Here is a 20,080-nt window from a genome sequence, read left to right as displayed (position 1 = left end):
GGGCAGAAAGAGTGGAGGGGTGGCAGACAGCAGGGGAAGAGGAGGGTGTGGTGTGCGGGTGCAAGCAGGACGAGACCTGAAGGGTGGTTGCAGGAGCTGGTGAGAGACGCTCAGGAAGGCAGGGGAGGGCAGGGGTGTGGTGTAGATGGTGGATGACAACTGGGTCAGGCGTGAGGAAATGGAAGGAGCAGATTCAGACAGTTCTTTCAAGAACTTTGGCTAAGAAAGGGCGGGGAGAGATGGGGCAATAACAGCAGGGAAGGTGTTTTTATGATGGGCGAGGTTTGAGCATGACAAAAAGCCTGCTTTTTGTTTAAATGCTCCTTGGTGGGAGCATGTTAAAGCCGATGTGATTATCTAGTCAGCCTGTAAGTAGGGACGCTCATGGAGGTCTGCCTCTGACAAGATCGTGATGGCAACTGATCACATGTACATTACAGCACCGTGGCTCTGACATGAAGTTCCACCCGGGGACAGTGTGGGTGGGATTGGACAGCATCTGGATTATTTAGAAGCACTACAGGCTGATGGGGGAAAAAGTTCAAGGATGAGGAAAGAGGAGAAAGAAAACTCAGAAAAATCTGCGTGTAAATGGAAATTATTTTTAAAAATCTACCCACACCTGAAACTCCATCAAACCTCCCCAGAGCTCTAAGAGGCTTGCCTAGAGCCCATGGGGTCTATGGACATCCAAGCGTTGGTGGGGGTGATGATCCCAATTTTAGGAGAGAGACCAGCTAAAGTCAGAGTGTATCTGATGACTAGGGACACCTTCAGCAGTGCATAAACCCATGCTGTTTGTTCCAGCTCCCAGGGAAAAAAGGGTGTGGAGACTGGCATTTGCAGGTTGCAGGCAAGGGAGGTTAAGTTGGAAGAAATGGGTGTATTTTATAACAATACAAGCTACCAGGGAAGGACTTCAGGATGGTGAATGTCAGGATTGTTTAAAATGTGATTAAATGACATCATGCCTCAAAAGAACAAAATTAAAATTGAATTAATTAATTAAAATAAAAATTGAGTAGAATGAATTTAACTGCTAAACCAAAGCACATAAATTATGTTTTTAAAAGGTAGCAGAATTCTGCTCCTGGCCAAGGTGGGGTAGCAGAGACTGTGTTTACCCTCCTACCTGAAACAACCAAAAAATAAGAAAAAGAAAAAAGAAAAAAAATGGATGAAATATATGAAACAATGGTTTTCAAGAGCCTAGACATCAGGCAACAGAGGACAGTGATCCCTGAGATAAAGGAAACAAATGATTGCCCCAGCTTATTGCTTTGAGCATTTTCAGGTGACAGTACCAGGAAAGGGACCCAAGCATAGCAAGACCCAACTGCACGGTGCCTATAAGAAATCCATTTAATATAAGGACATAAATAGAGACAGAAAGCAAATTGGTAGTTCCCAGGGTTGGGGGGAGGGGAAATGAAAAGCAACTGCTTAATAGGTCCAGGGTTTTCTGTTGGGGTGATGAAAACATTTTGGAACTAAATAGAGGAAGTGATTGCACAACATTGTGAATGCACTAAATGCCACTGAATTGCGCACATTAAAGTGGTTATTTTGATGTTATGTGAGATTTTTTTTTGTAATTTATTTATTTATTTATTTATTTATGGCTGCATTGGGTCTTCGTTGCTGCACATGGGCTTCCATAGTTGTGGCTCACGGGCTCTAGAGCGCAGGCTCAGTAGTTGTGGCACATGGGCTTAGTTGCTCCGCGGCATGTGGGATCTTTCCTGACCAGGGCTTGAACCCATGTCCCCTGCATTGGCAGGCGGATTCTTAACCACTGCACCACCAGGGAAGTCCCTGTTATGTGAATTTCACCTGAAAAACAAAACAAAACAAAAACGAAAACAAAAAACCAACTAACCAGGCATACAAGAGAACAAAACAACCAGCAGAAACCAGAGACCCGCAGAAGATCTACAGAATGAAGTTATAAAACTCAGACTTGAAAATAATTATGCTTGCTGTGTTCATTAAGAGATGAAAGATGAAACTGAGTATTTTGACAGAGAAATATAAACTGTAAAAAAAAAAAAAAAAGAGAGTGTTTTGTTGTGCAGTATTCCAGGTTCATCTCTATGTGCAGGGTCTCTGATCTTGGACCTGACTGGTTCCCAGGAAAAAAATCACAAGTTAAACCATTGGAGGTCATACCCTTGTATGTATACTTTTATAAAGTTTTGGGAAATCCATTTTATTCCATAAAAGTGCCAAAGCTGTTAGAAAATAAATGAAAACAAATATAAAGTTTACAAAACATCAAGTATATTAGTGAAAGAAGTATGTGTAAAAGACATTGTAAATGTTCATTTGTGGGTGTTTTTCTACATGCTTTTAATCTGAGGCATTGTGGAGTTTAACTAGTTATCTTCATTCAACTCATTCGATAAACATTTACTGAGCATCTTCAAAAAAAAAAAGAGAAATTCTAGAACTGTAGGTACAACAATCAAATTAGTAAGTCAGTGAATGGGTTTAACAGTGGAATAGAGAGCTGAAGAGAGAAGTAATGAATTTTTAATGGCTTGGAAGACAATATCCAGAATACAGTATTGAGAAGTGAAGGTAAGAGACAAAGAAGTTACAGAAAGCAGTCTCATAAGGAGGGGAGAGGATGAGGGGGACAGAGTAGTATTTGAAAACTTAATAGTTGAGAATTTTCAAAAATTGATGAAAGATATTAAACTATATATTTATAGCTGACTTCTAAACAGAAACAGTGGAATCTGGAAGACAATGGAATGATATCTTCAAAATGCTAAAAAAAAAATATCTGCCAAAGGATGGTGTAGAAAACAAATGCTCTAGCAGTTCATAAATGGGACATTAACTTAGGACAAGAGAAAGATGACAGGATTACAGAAGATGGGTAAGGATTGAGCAGGCCACTAAAGAGGCATTGACAAGGGATGTTTCCTAGGCAGGTGGTCAGGAAATCTTAAGGTCTGTTGGTAGAACAATGAGTCAGTCTGTTCGGGTGAAGTTGGGCAACAATTACTAGGGTTGGGATAGAAGTTGAGCCTGGAAATAGTCAGTAGGAGCAGGATGGTGAATGATCTCATCCTACAGGTGATGGGAAATACTGAAGGTGTTTTTATGGCATCCTTGCCTTGTTTCTTGGTAGAATACTGCTGCTAAAAGTCTTTCTCACAATTTCCTGGTATAGGTATAAATCATGCTGTCTCTCGCTACTTTACTATGAGTGAAATGAAATTTAGATAAGTGGCAGCTTCAGCCTGCACTATACTTTTACTCCCCTGAGAGGAAACATTAAATTACCATTTTAAAATAATCCAATTGCAATGAATCTTATTTCCCCTTTGATTTGTTCCTCTGGAGCCAGAGTGAGACAGTAAAGCAGAGAGGGAAGAGAAAATAAACAAGTTCCTTTTCAAAGTTGTTTCCACATGGCTGACCTTTTGAATTATTTTCTCATTTTTTAAGCACCACATTCCTTTTAGTCCTAACTTTCCCTTTCTGTCTTCAGAAGGTCAGAGATACTCCTTATAAACCCATACTGTCTTAATCAGTCCACGTGAGCTCTGTTTTGCTTTAACTGTGTATTCCTCACCTCTGAGTGCCACTCCCATTTGCCCCCCAACCCAGAGTCCAACTCTGATATGTTTGGTGTACATACTTGCATAATTCATTAATCTTTAAAAACTATGGTATTCTTTTATGTATATTTTAATTACATCAATGGCACTTGCTTTTAGGATCCTATAATTTGACCTACTGGACTAAACTCTTAATTTTCTAGTCCATTCTCTTTCATTTGCATCTCTTGGAATTTTTTGTTTTTATCTGTTTCCTTTAAGATTCCTCAAGGTGCTCGGCATGATAAGTAACAGGAAAATGCAAATCAAAACCACAATGAGGGACTTCCTTGGTGGTCCAGTGGCTAAGACTCCGAGCTCCCAATGCAGGGGGCCCAGGTTCGATCCCTGGTCAGGGAACTAGATCCCACATGCTGCAACTAATCCCCGGGGTGGCCAAATAAATAAATAAATAAATATTTTTAAAAAAAACACAATGAGATATCACCTCATGCCTAGAATGGCTATTGTCAAAAAGACAAGAGGTGACAAGAGGTAACAAGTGTAGAATAAGGTGTGAAGAAAAGGGAACTCTGGTGCACTGTTAGTAAAAATGAAAATTGGTGCAGCCACTATGGAAAACAGTATGGAGTCTCCACATGTGATCCAGCAATTCCACTTTTCGGTATATATCCAAAGGAATTGAAATAAAGATCTTGTAGAGATATCTGCTCTTCCATGTTCATTGCAGCATTATTCACAATAGCCAAGATACAGAAGCATCCTAAGTGTCCATCAATGGATGAACTGATATTTTTTCATCTGATTTTATTTTTATTCCCATATTAAACATGGAGATGGAAAAATAAAGTCTTACATTAAGCAGTGACCAAAAAAAGTTACAATGGAATATTTTTCAGCTATAAGAAAGAAGAAAACCCTGCCATTTTGGCAAGTTGTAAATTTATTTATTTTATTTATTTATTTTTGGCTGTGTTGGGTGTTCGTTGCTGGGCGTGGGCCCTCTCTAGTTGCAGCGAGCGGGGGCTAGTCTCCGCCACGGTGCATGGACTTCTCACTGCGGTGGCCTCTCCCGTTGCAGAGCACAGGCTCCAGGCACGCGGGCCCCAGCAGTTGTGGCCCGCGGGCTCAGTAGCTGTGGCGCATGGGCCCAGCCGCTCCGCAGCATGTGGGATCCTCGCGGACCAGGGCCCGAACCCGTGTCCCCCTCATTGGCAGGCAGCCTCTCAACCACTGCACCACCAAGGAAGCCCCATTTTGGCAATTTGGATGAACCTTGAATGCACTGTGCTAAGTGAAATAAATCAGACAGAGTAAGACAAATACTGGATGGTATCACTTATATGTGGAATCTAAAAAAATCAAACTCAGAGAAACAGAGTGCTTTTAATTACTCCTATTGCAGCATCCTACAAATTATGTTATGCTTTCATTTTCATTCTCTTCAAAATACTTTCTAATCTTCTGTTTGACTTCTTTTTGATTCATGGGTCATTTAGGAGTGTGTTATTTAGTTTCTAAATATTTGGGGTTTTCCCGAGATCTTTCTCTAATTGATTTCTAATATAATTCCATTTCTTATAAGCAGCATATGGTTGGGTCTTGCTTTTTTATGCAAACTGACAATCTGAGCATTTCCATTTTATGTGATTATTGGTATGGTTATGTTTAAGTCTCTCATCTTGATATTTGTTTTCTATTTGTCCCATTCGTTCTTTGTTCCTTTTTCCTCTTATTCTGCCTTCTTTGGGATTGAATGATGATTTTTTTTTTTTATGCTTCCATCTTATCTCGTTTGTTGCCTTACTAAGTATAACTCTTTGTCATGTTACTTTAGTGCTTGCTTTAGGGTTTATAGTATACATTTTAATGTATCAGGTGATATTATACTAATTCATACATATTATAGGAACCTTACAACAATATACTGCCATATCTTTCCTCCAGCCTTTGTGCTATTGTTGTCATATATTTTACTTCTAAACTTCACAATATATGGTTATTATTTTTGCTTAAGCAGTCAATTATCTTATAATGTGATTTAAAGAATGAAAAAGTTTTTTATATTTACCCATACAGTCACTGTTTCTGATGTTCTTCATTCCTTTGAATAAATTCAGTTTCCATCTGGTATCTTTGTCCTTCTGCCTGAAGGACTTCTTTAAATATTTCTTTAGTACAGATCAGTGGTGATAGATTCTTTCAGCTTTTGTTCGTCTGAAAAAGGCTTTATTTTGCCTTCTTTTCTGAAAGGTGTTTTTGTTGAGTAAAGAATTTTAGGTTGACGGATTCCCCCCAATACTTTAAAGCGTTGCTACATTGTCTTCTATCTTGATTTTTTTCCAATGGGAAATCTGCTGTCGTTCTTTGTCTCGATGTAATGTGTCTTCTTCCCGCTGCTAGCTATTTTTAAGATTTTCTCTTTATCATGGATTTTGAGAAATTTAATTATGATGTGCCTTGGTGTAACTTATTTTTTTGTGTGCTTGGGTTTTATTGAGTTTCTTAGTTCTGTAGGCCTATAATTTTCATCACTTTTAGAAAGTTTTTGGCCATTATTTTTACAGATTTTTTTCCCTGCGAATCCTCTCTATCCCCTCTTCTTCAGAGACTCCAGTTGTGTGTATATTTGACCACTTGAAGTTATCCCACAGTTCACCGATGCTCTCTTCATTTATTTTGTCTTTTTTCTCTGTGTTTTATATGTATATATTGGATAGTTTCTACTGGTATATCTTCAACTTCATGAATTGTTTCTTCTCTAATATCTGAGTAGTTGCTTTAGGGTTTATATTGTATATCTTTAACTTATTACAATCTATCTTCAAGTGATATTATATCACTTCACATACAATACTTTACTTATGTTTCTCTCTTCCTAGCATTTATGTCATTCATTTTATACATCTGTTATAAACCCCACAATACAATGTTATTACTTTTGTTAAGCTGTCAGTTGTTTTTTAAAAAAATTTAAATAATAAGAAAAAATCTTATATAATTACCCATGTAGTTACCATTTCTGGCGCCTTAATTCCTTTGTGTAGATCCAGATTTACCTCTGACATCATTTTTTCTTCTGCCTGAAGGATGTCCTTTAACATTTTTTTACAGTGCACGTCTGATGATGATGAATTCTTTCAGCTTTTGTATGTCTAAAAATATTTATATTTTGCCTTCATTTTTTGAAAGATACTTTTTCATTGGGTGTAGAATTTAAGGTCAACAGTTTCTCTTTTCAGTACTTTAAAGATATTGCTCCATGTCTTCTTGCTTATGTTGTTTCCAATGAGAATTCTGTGGTTCTTATCTCTGTCTCTATGTACATTAACATCCCCCCACCTCCTGCCCCAGCTACCTTTAAGATTTTCTCATCACTGTTTTTTATTTTTTCCTAATATTTTGTGACTTGGTGTAGTTTTCTTCTTCTTCTTTTTTTTTTTTTTTTAAAGCTTGGGATTCATTGAGTTCCTTGGATCTTTGGATTTGTAGTTTGCAAAACATTAGAAAAAATTTCAGCCATGATTTAGTTAAATGCCTTTTTGACCTTCCATTCTCTTCTCTTCTGTGAAGACTCCATTAATATATATGTTAGGTTGCTTGAAATTGCCCCACTGTTCACTGAGGGTCTTTTTTTTCTTCTTTTCTTCTGTCAAATATAACCTGCCGTTAATACCATCCAGTGAATTTTTCATTTCCTACATCGTAATTTTTATTCTAGAAGTTTGATTTAGGTCTTTTAAAAAATATCAATATATCTCATACTTCTATTTAAGTTTTTGAATATATACAAACAATTTTAATTGTTTTAATATCTGTGTCTGCTTATTCTAACAACTGTCTGTTCTGGATTGGTTTCAATTGATAGATTATTGTCCTTATTGTGAATTATAGTTTCCTGCTTCTTTTCATTACCTGGTGACCTTTGTTTCTGAGACATTGTGGATTTTACCTTATTGGGTGCTGGATATATTATTTTTGTTGTTCTGTGAATTTTTTTTTAACATCTTTATTGGATTATAATTGCTTTACAATGGTGTGTTAGTTTATACTTTATAACAAATTGAATCAGCTATACATATACATATATCCCCATATCTCCTCCATCTTGCATCTCCCTCCCACCCTCCCTATCCCACCCCTCTAGGTGGTCACAAAGCACTGAGCTGATCTCCCTGTGCTTTGTGGCTGCTTCCCACTACCTATTTTACATTTGGTAGTATACATAAGTCCATGCCACTCTCTCACTTCGTCCCAGCTTAACCTTCCCCCTCCCCGTGTCCTCAAGTCCATTCTCAATGTCTGCGTCTTTATTCCTGCCCTGACCCTAGGTTCTTCATAACCATTTTTTTTTTTTTTTTTTAGATTCCATATGTATGTGTTAGCATACAGTATTTGTTTTTCTCTTTCTGACTTACTTCACTCTGTATGACAGACTCTAGGTCCATCCACCTCACTACAAATAACTCAATTTCGTTTCTTTTTATGGCTGAGTAATATTCCATTGTATATATGTGCCACATCTTCTTTATCCATCTGTGAATGTTCTTCATGTTTGTCTGGGATGCAGTTACGTTTCTTAGAAGAAGTCTGTTTTTTTAAATTCTTACTTTTACGATCTTGTGGGTCCAGAGTATTGCTTAGTTCAGGGCTAACTATTTCCCCTTACTGAGGCAAGGCCTTCCTGAGTATTCCACTCAATGTCCTGTGAATTATGAGTTTTTCCAGTCCGGCTGGTGGGAATAGGCACTGTTCCCAGCTCGGTGCCAGTGCCAGGTGCTGTTCTCCAATCCTTTCAGATAGGTTTGTTCCCCTAGCTTTAGGTAGTTTTCTGAGTCCTGTGCTGGTCATTTCTCTGCTGAATACCCAAGGGTGACCCTCTGCAGATCTCTGGGATTCCCTCTCTGTCCTAAGCACTTTAGCCACCTCGATCTCCCTGTGACTCTCAGCTCCCCAACTCAGGGAGACTGCTATTCGCTGCCTGGGTTCCCTCTCCCTGCACTGCAGCCTGGAAACTCTCTCAAGGCAGGAAGCTGGACAGCCACAGGACTCACCTCGTTTGTTTCTTGTCTTGCAGGTTAATGTTTCTTGTTACCTGATGTCCCATTGGAGTCTTTAAACCTGTTGTTTCATACATTGTGTCTTGGTTGGTTGGTTGGTTGGTTTGAGACAGGAGTATAGAATCTAGTCCCTGTTACTCCATCTTGAGTGGAAGCAAATATTCCTTCCTTTATTTTCTTAGTTTGAGATTTTAATAGTCTCCATAAATATCTTGTACATTCTTGAATTATTTCTTTGATAGTGCTCTTCCCTCAGTTTTCTCTGTTCCTTCCTTCTGAAACATCTTTTTCTGCTCTCTTCATTGTCTTTGTTTCCAAGTTTTATTTTTTTATCTGTTTATTTGATTTCCAGATTTCGTGTCAGGTGATTGTCAATTAAACTGTCAGGTGATTTCTGGTTTCTTATTCATATTTAAGAGGATATTCATTTAAAACAAAAGTGGAAACTCTTGCCTATTTACACAGTAGTAAATTTTATATTTACACCACAGTTAACTTCACCAAATTATGCACTCACCCTTATATCCCTTATTCCAAATTTCCTCTCTTTATTTATTTATTTTTTGCTGGAATTTTTCCTCCAAGATTGCTCTCAAGAAGGTTTTTTGTTTTTGTTTTTGTTTTTTTTCTGTCTAGTAAAACTCTGTAGACTTTGTGTGCCTGAGGATATCTTTATTTCATCCTCACATTTAAATAGTAATATAGGGAATTCCTTGGTGGTCAAGTGATTAGGACTCTGCCCTTTCACTGCCGTGGCCTGGGTTCAATCCCTGGTCAGAGAGCTAATAGCCGACAAACCGTGCAGCATGGCTGAAAAAAAAAGCTTCTGTAAAGTGAGTCTGTGTGTTTGTTTTTTTAAAAATAAATAAATAGTAATATAGCTGGATATAAAATTCTAGTTCAAAGCTCTTTTTCTGTAACACTTTCAAAATCAGCATTCCATGATCCCCTCATATCAGTAGTTGCTGTTGACAAGTTTGATGTCTGTCTGGTTCTGGGCTGTCCTTGGATTCTCTGTCTCACGTGGAGTGCATCTTTTTTTCTTTTCCAAATATCCTTAATGAAACCAGGAGGCTGGATACCTCTCAAGAGAAGGGTGATGACTGCATGTAATTAAACCCTATCTGCAGCTGGGGCTGAAATTCCCACCATAAGATCTGTGAGGCCAGCCACTGACCACCCTGCATAATCGATTCTGCAACTAAGGGAAACAGCCAACCACAGACTCATGGAAAACTCAAAGTCCTCTATCAGTTTGCTCTCAGAGAACTTATTATCAAGTATAAATTCCCAGTGGCAAGGCCAATGGGGGGTGGGCATGGGGCCATGCCCACTCTGGGTTCCAGGTACATCTGGGATCTGTTTAGTTGGAATGAAATGCCTGCCACTGTGTCCCTCTCCAAGGCTTCCACTCAAGGGATGTTTGGCTTGGGACAGGAGGAATGGGTCTCAGGAGTGAGGTAATATGCTTGTACTGTCTATGGAACACAGTGATGCTGGCAGGAGTCTGGGAAAGAAGTGATGGAAGAACACCATGCTGGACAGTGTACGTGTGTGTGTGTGTGTGTGTGTGTGTGTGTGTGTGGGTGGGTGGGTGTATACACAAACACATTCTTCAGATGAAAAGATATGGTTCAGTGAAGGTTTCCCTCTTTGAAGTAAACTTGATGAATTTTGCTCATTCTTATTCTTACCAAGCTCAGATAGGTACAATAAATAGGACCTACGGATTTCCATTCTTCATGAGGTTGCCCAGGAAATTCACCACCCTCTGCCATCCCCAGTACACCTACTTGTGTATCCTGCTGGCCAAAGTTTATTCAAAAGATGGAGCATACATATGGTTTTCGTTCAGTTTTCTCCATCTGTGGGGAAGCTCTCTGCTGGTTAAGGTATTGGGATTGATTATCCTAATAGGCAAGGTGTTGTGTAAGGAAGGCTGTGGTAGGCAGGATAATGCCTCCCCCCTCAACCAAAGATGTTCATGCTCTAATCCCTGGAGCCTATGAATATGTTACATTACGCAGCAAAAGGAACTTTGCAGGTGTGATTAAATATAGGTCTTGAGACAGTGATGTTATTCGGGATTATCTGGGTGGGCCCAACCTAATCACATGAGTCTTTAAAAACAGAGGTCCTTTCAACTGGATCAGAGAGATGAGAGGGAAGAAAAAGGAGAGATTCAATGTGTGAGAAGAATTCAACCTACCATTGCTGATGATGAAGATAGAAGAAGGGGCCCCCAGGTGGAGGAAAGTGGTGGCCTATAGGAGTTGACAACAACCCTCAGCTTACGGCCAGCAAGCAAACAGGGGCCTCAGGTCTACAACTGCAGAATTCTGCCAACAACCCAAATGACCAGGAAGTGGATTCTTCCCTAGCACTTCCAAAAAAGAATGCAACCTGCTGACCCTTGATTTTTAGCCTAGGAAGATGATGCATATATCAGACTTCTGACTTCCAGAACCATAAGATAATGTATTTGTGTTGTTTTACACCATGAAGTTTGTGATAATTTGTTACAGCAGCAATACAAGGCTACCACAGAGCCTTACACAAATGTCAAAAAACAGTCAACAAATTCAGATGACTGTAAATCCTGTGGGAAGGTGACCTTGATGTACGCAACCTTGGGTATTACTATGTTCCCAGATACTGATCTCAGGGACATATGCCATTGATTATAAAATGCACCCTTACTTTATAGATATTAAAATGTGAAAAAAAAAGTGGTGCCAGGCAGTAACACTGCATCTGTTGTGTGCCTTAGGTTTAATATCGTCTTCTCTTTTTGCTCAGGAAGAAGGTCAAAATCAAGAGCCCAGAGCCATGGCCAGCCTCTCTAGCACAGGTGAAGCTAATAATAAAAGAGTCCCATGAATTAAACTGTAAGTGAAAACAATTGAACAACCCTCCAGCTTACTTAGAATAAAATATCTACCTATGAAGGTGGCCATTTTAAATTTTGTTCCATCTACATATTTTCAGCTTTATATTATGGAAATATTCAAACACGTACAAAAAATAGAGAGACTAACATAATGAGCGTCAATGTACCCATCATCCCGCTTCATCAACAACAATAATCTAGTTTCATCTCTTTCTTCACAGCTTGGTTTTTGCATGGGAGTATTTTAAAGCAAATCCCAGCCACCATGTAATTTCACCACCAGAGGAGGATATTAAAGGAATTTTAAAAGAAACTATTCCTTTGGCATTATTACACCTAGCAAAATTAATAAGCATTTGAGGTGGACCATTAGGCATGAAGCTATACGGTGGAATTAGAGGGGAAAGGCTAGGAGTAAAGTGTTCAAGTCTGTATTAGCTTCCTGTTGCTGCTGTAACAAATACTACAACTTTAGTGTCTTAATACAAATTCATTACCTTGTCTTGAAGTTTTGGAGGTCAAAAGTCCAAAAATCAGTGTCTGTGGGCTACAGTAAAGGTGTTTGTAAGCCTTCATTCCTTTCTGGAGCTCTGGGGGAGAATCTGTTTCTCTGACTTATCCAGTTCCTAGAGGCTGCCCACTTTCCTTGGCTCATGGCCCCCTTTCCTCCATCTTCAAAGTCAGAAATGTTGCATGGCTCTGACCATTTTTTATTTGGTGGTTACATCTTCCTCTCTGTCTGTCTCTTCTGCTTCTCTCTTCTACTTTTAAGGACCTATAGATTACATTGGGCCCACCAGGATAATCCAGGGTAATCTCCCTATTTTAAGGTCAGCTGGCTGTTAACCTTAGTTTCATCTGCAAACCTAATTCTGCTTTGCCATCTAACCTAACATAGTCACAGGTTCCAGGGATGGGGATGTGGACGTCTTTAGGGGACCATTATTTGGCCTGCCACAAGCTCCCTCCTCAATCAGGTGTATGGTTGGGGACAGCAGCCAGGAGAAGCAAATAATAACAGTATCTGGAAAACCATGAGAGAAAAAATTCAAGTTCTACACAAGAAGCTTCAGGGAAAAGGCTTCCGGTATCCCTAATCATGAGGAAAAGAGATACAAAAGATGCAAGGAAAACTGAGAAACTCCTTTGCATGATTTGCCAGCCCTGGCTGTGTGTGTTTGCAGAAGAAGGGTGGTTGTAAGGTCCTTCCTTTCTCTCTCTACACAGGGATTTAGTTGTGATAGGAAAAGTCACTGTAGAACTTTTAAAAATGATAGGAATGTAAATCAATGATGATGATGAGCCTTTGGCCCGTTGGTGAGGTGGCTGCCACTTGCCGCCGATGTGCATTTGTCAGGAAGGCCCAGGGCCCCGGAGAGAAAACAGCGTCAGGATGAGAGGAGGGACCCCAGCATCCCCCGCTGGGAGTCAGCTTACAAACAGGCCACGTTGACTTGGGTGTGAATCACACTGGTCTGAACAAGAACACAAAACCCAAGAAAAAATATTGCTGGATGAGGTGATTTATGACTTCCTTTTATCTCTTCTTTCAAAACATTAAGAAATGTCAGGCTTAGTTTGTTCAGATTTATTACAGGTTGCATGGAAGAGGGAAAAACTAAAAAACAAAACAAGACCAAAAACTTGTTGTTTGGCCCACACCCGTCTCTCGGGCATTGTTTCTAGGCATGAACTGCATTTTTGTAAACCATGGTTTACCTGCAAACCTTCCTTGCAGGAATAGCTGACTGTCAGAAATTGCTGACACGTGCACACTCGCACAGTGATCTACACTGCTGCTTGCTGCTTATTGTTCATTTGTAAAACCTCTTGATTGTGAGGTTAACTTGGAAACCATTTCCAAATACTATCACTTTGGTGTTTCTCACTCATATTTTCTGTTTTCTAAAATTGTATTATTAATATGGTGCAACTCTCTAGTTTTATTAAACCAGCAGCACTTTGTTCTTTGTATTGGTGTGTGTGTCTGTACACACCACACACTTTTACTTGTGCATGGGCATAAAGGAAACAACGAGCCAAACAAACAAACAAATACTGTTCTACTTCCACACTAAAGTGACTTTTAAAGGCTTGTTGGGTAAGACATTTGAGTGCAGGGCAAGTTAGAGCAAGCAAAACGTTGGAGCAGACTTATAACTGTCTTATCTGAATTCTAGTGTAAAACAAAGCTGTGGCCACCACCACGGTTGTGGATCGTGCTCCTTATATTTATTTGTTCAGCTTCAAAAGAAAGGCTAGTCCCGCCTTTGTCACACGCAGGCCATGTTCAACGAGCCACCAACCCTCCTTGGGGCCGGTGTCAGAGGACAGACACAGGGACCCCAGACACTCGCATGCTCCTCTCTCAGGCATGTGGGAGGAGGGTCCCTCTTGGAGGCTGCGTGGGCACCTCAGCACTGCCCTCAGCACTTATTACCCTCAGGACCGATCTTGCCAGGCTTCCCTTCCAACTCTGCCAAGGACGTCTTTGAGACAGAGGCTGATGGAAAGAAAGTGAGTGGGAAGCAGCTCAACTGAGCTTTCACTCCAGGAGTTCCACAGTGTTGGTTGTGCTGTTCGACTTTAGAAGGGGCCTGTCCTCCAGTTTCAAGCACTGCTCAATACTTGAGTACTTGTGGCTACTCCTGAATCTGGGACTCTAGGGAGGAGGGAGAGCCCCTTGCAGCCAGGAGAGGAACAAAAGGAAGCCCTGTGAGCCGCCTCTGCTGTCATTCATCACAAAAGGCTCCCTTCTGTCTCCTATTTTGCCTAAGGGGAAGGGTTGGCAAAATCTGAAAGATCTCTCTCTTTGCTTCAAAAGAAAAAATATAACAAGGGAGGGAGAGAGGGAAGAAGAGAGAGAAGGGATCAGTTCATCTTTTGTTTGGGAAGAACTTTAGGTCTGTAACAACAACAAACACCAATTGTGGCGGGCGGCCTCAGCCCTGAAGAAGGCGATCCAGGCCACATTAGAATCCAGGGAATTTGAAATGGCGGCGTTTGTGGTGCCTTGCAGATTTCCACTGGCAATTTCTTTAAAGCCAAAGAATTATAATTAAAATAGAAATGGATCCAATTATATCTGCCTCCTGTCTGAAAGGATGTAGCTGGTAATGAGAATCACATGTCTAAGCTTCAGCTCCTATTTCCAAGCAAGTTGTCCCATGAGAGAAATTCCTTCTTTTCAGCAAAGCTCAGTAAACCACATTTCTCCCTCCTCTTTGGCTACTGTGGTTTTGCACTGATTTTTAAAAGTCCAAGCAATGGAGCTTCAGTCATAGTAAATGCTTCACTTCTCTCTCCTTTCTGCTCTCTATGAGACACGTCAGGGTGATAAGACATAGCGTTTTGTTTCAAAAACGGAGATCAGGAGAGTAGGAACTCTTAGTCTTAACCAACCAAGATGCACCCTCTCAGGAATGACAGACTAGGTAGCCCAGGCTGTTGCCACCTGGGATGTTGTCAGGCTGTGAGAAAGTGGCTTGGTTACGGAGGGGAGGGGAGGAGCTTACTAGGTGACGGGGAGGCCAGTCTTGGGGAGAATTTTACCCATGGGTGAGTGAGGCTCAGAAAACATGGTGGTCATCAGAGTGCCTTGAAAATGGCAGAGCCTGTACTGGGACAGAATGCCATGGTTGCCAGGAATATATAGATTACGTAACAGTGTTGTTCTTATCATTGTTACTACAGCGACTCATGACAGATTTGGTCTGTGTAGCTCGGATCCATTCAGGCACAGCAGGGTGTCCCAACACTCTTCTCCTAACTGGAAGCTCTAGAAGCAAGAACAGGGGCAGAGTCAGCTGTCCTGGTGCCCAGCTGTTATAGACATCCACGTACAAGTCTTTGGGTAGACATGTTTTCGTGTACTTAGTAATTATGTGAATATCTTCTCTGGTGAAATATCTATTAAAACCTTTTGCCCATTTTAAATTTTTATGTATTTATTTTTAACATCTTTATTGGAGTATAATTGTTTTACAATGGTGTGTTAGTTTCTGCTTTATATTGCTCTTTTTTTTTTTAAATTTTTTAATTTTTGGCTGCGTTGGGTCTTCGTTGCTGCACGTGGGCTTTCTCTAGTTGTGGCAAGCGGGTCCGTTCTTCGTTGCAGTGCTCGGGCCTCTCACTGCGGTGGCTTCTCTTGCTGCGGAGCACAGGCTCCAGGTGCAGGGGCTTCAGTAGTTGTGGCTCGCGGGCTCTAGAGCGCAGGCTCAGCAGGTGCGGCACGCGGGCTTAGCAGCTCCGCGGCATGTGGGATCTTCCCGGAGCAAGGCTCAAACCCGTGTCCCCGCATTTGCAGGCGGATTCTTAACCACTGCGCTACCAGGGAAGCCCTATTGCTCATTTTTTAATTGAGTTTTTTGACTTACTGAATTGTAAGAGTTCCTTATATATTCTAGATAAAAATCTTTTATTAGACATAGATTGAAAATACTTTCTCATAGACTGTGGTTTGTCTTTTTTTCTGAATTGTACCTTTTGAAGAGCAAAAGTTTTAAATTTTGATGAAGTCCAATTTATTAATTATTTCTTTTTGTATCATACTGTGCTTTTTGTACAATAGCATCTAAGAACTCTTTACCTAACCCAAGGTCACAAAGATTTCATAGAACGTTTTCTTGTAGAAGTCTTATAGTTTTTGCTTTTACTTTAAGCCTGTAATTAATTTGGGGAGTTAATTTTTGTATGTGTCATGAAGTAAGAATCTAAGTTCATGTTCCTCCGTATGGATATCCAGTTGTCTCAACAACATTTGTTGAAGACCATTGTTTCTCAACAGAACTGCTGTGGCACCTTTGTTGAAAATCAACTGACTATAAATATAAGGGTTAATTTCTGAACTCTGTGCTCTATTCCAGTTATCTATATGTCTATCTTTATGCCAATACCACATTTTCTTGATTACTGTGGCTTTGTAGTAAGTTTTGAAATCAGGTAGTGTGAGTCCTTCAAGTTTGTTCTCCTTTTAAAAAATTGTTTTGACCATTCTATGTCCTTTGCATTCTCATATACATTTTAGGATTGGCTTGTCAGTTGCTATAAGAAATTCTGCTGAGATTTAGATAATGATTCTGTTGGCCAGTTTGGGGAGAACTGCCATCTTAATAATACTGTTCCTTTCAATCCATGAAGATGGAATATATCTCTATTTATCTCTTTAAATTGTCCTGTATTCTCTTTAAATTCTCTTTTTAGTTTACAAGTCTTGCACTTCTTGAGTTAAATTTACTCCTAAGTATTTTATTCTTTTGGATGCTATTGTGAAAGGGATTTTCTTAACTGTGTTTTTGGACTTTTCATTGTGAGTTTGTAGGAAAAATTGATATATTGTATATCGATCTTTTACCCTGAGATTTTCTACATGCCGGGTTGTGCTGTCTGTGGATAATAACAGTTTTTCTTTTCCAATTTGCATATAGTACATTTGGTTGATCTTTCTTGTTTCGTTGTACTGGCTAGAACCTTCAGTATTATGCTGAATAGGTGAGAACAGATATCCTTTTGCTTTCAATCTATTTGTGTCTTTGAATTGAAAGCGTGTGTCTTGTAGACCAGCAGTCCCCAACCTTTTTAGCACCAGGGACCGTTTTGTGGAAGACAATTTTTCGACGGACTGGGGCTGGGGAGATGGTTTCGGGATGATTCAAGCACATTACCTTTATTGTGCACTTTATTTCTATTATTATTACATTGTAATATATAATGAAATAATTATACAACTCACCATAATGCAGAATCAGTGGGAGCCCTGAGCTTGTTTTCACTTACCACTCACTGATAGGGTTTTGATATGAGTCTGCAAGCAGTTGATTAATTATGGTCTCTGTGCAGTCAAACCTCTCTGCTAATGTTAATCTGTATGTGCAGCCACTCCCCAGCACTAGCATCACTGCCTCAGCTCCACCTCGGATCATCAGGCATTAGATTCTCATAAGGAGCGCACAACCTAGATCCCTCACATGCGCAGTTCACAGTAGGGTTCGCGCTCCTATGAGAATCTAATGCCGCTGATCTGACAGGAGGCAGAGCTCAGGCAGTAATGCGAGCGATGGGGAGCAACTGCAAATACAGATGAAGCTTCACTCACTCTCCCGCCCCTCACTTCCTGCTGTGCGGCCCGGTTCCTAACCTGCCACGGACCCGTACCGGTCCATGGCCCAGGGGTTGGGGAACTCTGTTGTAGACAACATATGGTTGGATTTCATTTTTTTATTCAGTCTAACTATCTCTGACTTTTGACTGGAATATTTATTTTTAATGTAATTATTAATATGGTTGGATTTATATGTGTTATTTTGCTATTTGTTTTCTATATGCCTCATGTCTTTATTCCTTCTTACTCCCTTCTTTTGTGTTAAACAAATAATTTTGTGTAGTATTTTAATTCCTTGGTTGATTTTTTAAAGTATACTTTTGAGTTATTGTCTTAGTGTTTGCTCTAGGAAACACAATGTGCATTTTAACATATTACAACATATCTCATATTTTAATTTGGTAAAATATAGCAACTTTGTTTCAATATAGTTTCGTTTTATTCCTATGTCACTTTTGTGCTGTTAGTGTCATGTATATTACTACAACTATATATGTTATAAATTCCAAAATACATTTGCTTTATATAATCTTACACCATTTAAAGAAATAATAGGAGAAAAATATATATTCATTAAGTCTTTTATATTTAACCATATTTTTACCATTTCTAGTCTCCATTTCTTCTTGTGGATACAAGTTACCAATTGAAGTAAGTTTCTTTCCTCCCAAAGGACTTTTAGTATTTTTTGTAAGGTATGTCTGTTAGCAGCACTTTATCTCAGTCTTTGCCTATCTAAGAATATCTTTATTTCACTTTCACTTTTGAAGGGTAGTTTTGCTGGATATGGAATTCTTGGCTAACAGTTTTTTCTTTCAGCACCTTGAATATGTCATTCCACTGCTTTCTGGCCTGCATTGTTTCCAATGAGATTTAGCCATTATTTGTATTATTGTTCCCTTACATATGATTAGTTTTTCTTTTGCTATTTTCAAGATTTCCTCTTTGTTTTTTGCTTTGAAGAGTTTGATATGACTAAGTGAAGATCTCTTTGTGTTTTTCCTACTTGGGGTTCATTGGTATTTTGGGATCTATGAATTAACGCTTTCATCAAATTTGAGAGGTTTTCAGCCTTTATTTCTTCAATTTTTTTTTCTGCTCTTTTTCTTTCTCCTCTTATTCCAGGACTCCCATTTTGCAGTTGGTATGCTTGATGTTGTCCCACAGGTCTCTGAGATTGTTCGCTTTTCTTCAGTCTTTTTTCTCTTTGTTTTTCAGATTGGATAACATTCTGTTGATCCGTCTTCAAATTCACTGGTTTCTTCTGATGTTTGAAATCTACTGCTGTCCCATATAATAAAGTTTTCATTTTGTTATTGTATTTTTCAACTCTAGAATTTCCATTTTGGCCCTTTTTAAAAAAAATTCTATTTTTTATTGATATTCCTACTTGTTGAGTCATTTTAATAATATTTTCCTGAAATTTCTAAAACATGGTTTCCTTTAGTTTTTTGAAATACTTCAAATAGCTTTGAAGTCTTTGTCTGTTAAATCCAACATCTGCGCCACTCAAAGACAGTTTCCATTGACATTCCCCCCCACCCCAAGTATGTCACACTTTCTTGTTATTTTGCATGACATGTAAATTTTTGTTGAATATTGGATATTATAGATAATATAACAAATCTAGATTCTGTTTTCCTTTTATATTCTGAAATTCTTAGCTGTTACTGATTTTTGTTTGTTTGTAACTTGCCTGGACTTGATCTGCAGAACCAGTCACCCCGAAGTATGCATCTGCTGATGATTCAGCTCAGTGTTTTTTTTTTTTTCAATTCTTATTTGTATTTTTTCTGTGGGGGCCTGGCTTCTTTGGGGTCATCTCTGTGTTTGCATAGCTTAAGTCACTCAGTGATTGGTCAGAAGTTGTGCTTAAACACCACCCTCTGCTGGTGGATCTGTGTTTGAATTGGGGGATGTATTCAAATTTGGCAGTTTTCAACTCTGCCCTAGCTGTTACTTTAACACCAGGCCCTCTCGGGTCTCCACTGTGCATGCGCACAGGCTCCCAGACAGCCAGGGTTATGTCAAATGCTTACCAAGATCTCAGTGGCTATCTCATTTCCAAGATCCCCCTATTCAATCTCTGGCCAGTCTTATACTGCTCATCCCAACCAGGATTGCAACTTCTGGATAGGAGATCTGCAGACTTTTCCCATTTGCTGCTGGCTGTGGGTTTCCACTCTTCACTCCAGATCAAGTGAAGGCCAGTCCTATCCTGGATGAACAGGCTGACTGGGCTGGGATGGAGGATGGAGTCAGTCCCAGGCAAGAACGCCACATATCCCCACTGATTTTACCTGTATCCCCACAGTTTTTCATGATTACATGTTTCTCAATTTGTTGTTTGCCTGTGGTCAATTTCCAGAGCCCTGAAATGATTGTTTTTTTGCAACTATGTCCAGTTTTATGGTTGATTTTAGTGGGGAGGATTTGTTGATCTCTACTGCTTTATAGC

General features: G+C 39.6%; 1 long non-coding RNA gene across 2 annotated transcripts in view; it reads left to right on the top strand.

The window, feature by feature from the left end:
- LOC309639212 overlaps positions 1–20,080 on the top strand; it is a 64,443-nt gene that overhangs the window by 22,338 nt on the left and 22,025 nt on the right. The window contains exon 4 of one of the 2 annotated variants that reach the window (XR_014251515.1): positions 11,432–15,375. The exons of the other annotated variant lie outside the window; for it this stretch is intronic. This is a non-coding gene — a long non-coding RNA (uncharacterized lncRNA). The remainder of the gene's footprint in view (positions 1–11,431; positions 15,376–20,080) is intronic. 2 annotated transcript variants of the gene reach the window in all.

Source organism: Balaenoptera physalus, assembly GCF_965194825.1.
Source record: "Balaenoptera physalus genome assembly, chromosome: 12".
Taxonomy (NCBI): Eukaryota; Metazoa; Chordata; class Mammalia; order Artiodactyla; family Balaenopteridae; genus Balaenoptera; species Balaenoptera physalus.
The sequence above is the reverse complement of the archived record's forward strand: the minus strand, read 5'-3'. Positions and strand labels throughout refer to the sequence as shown.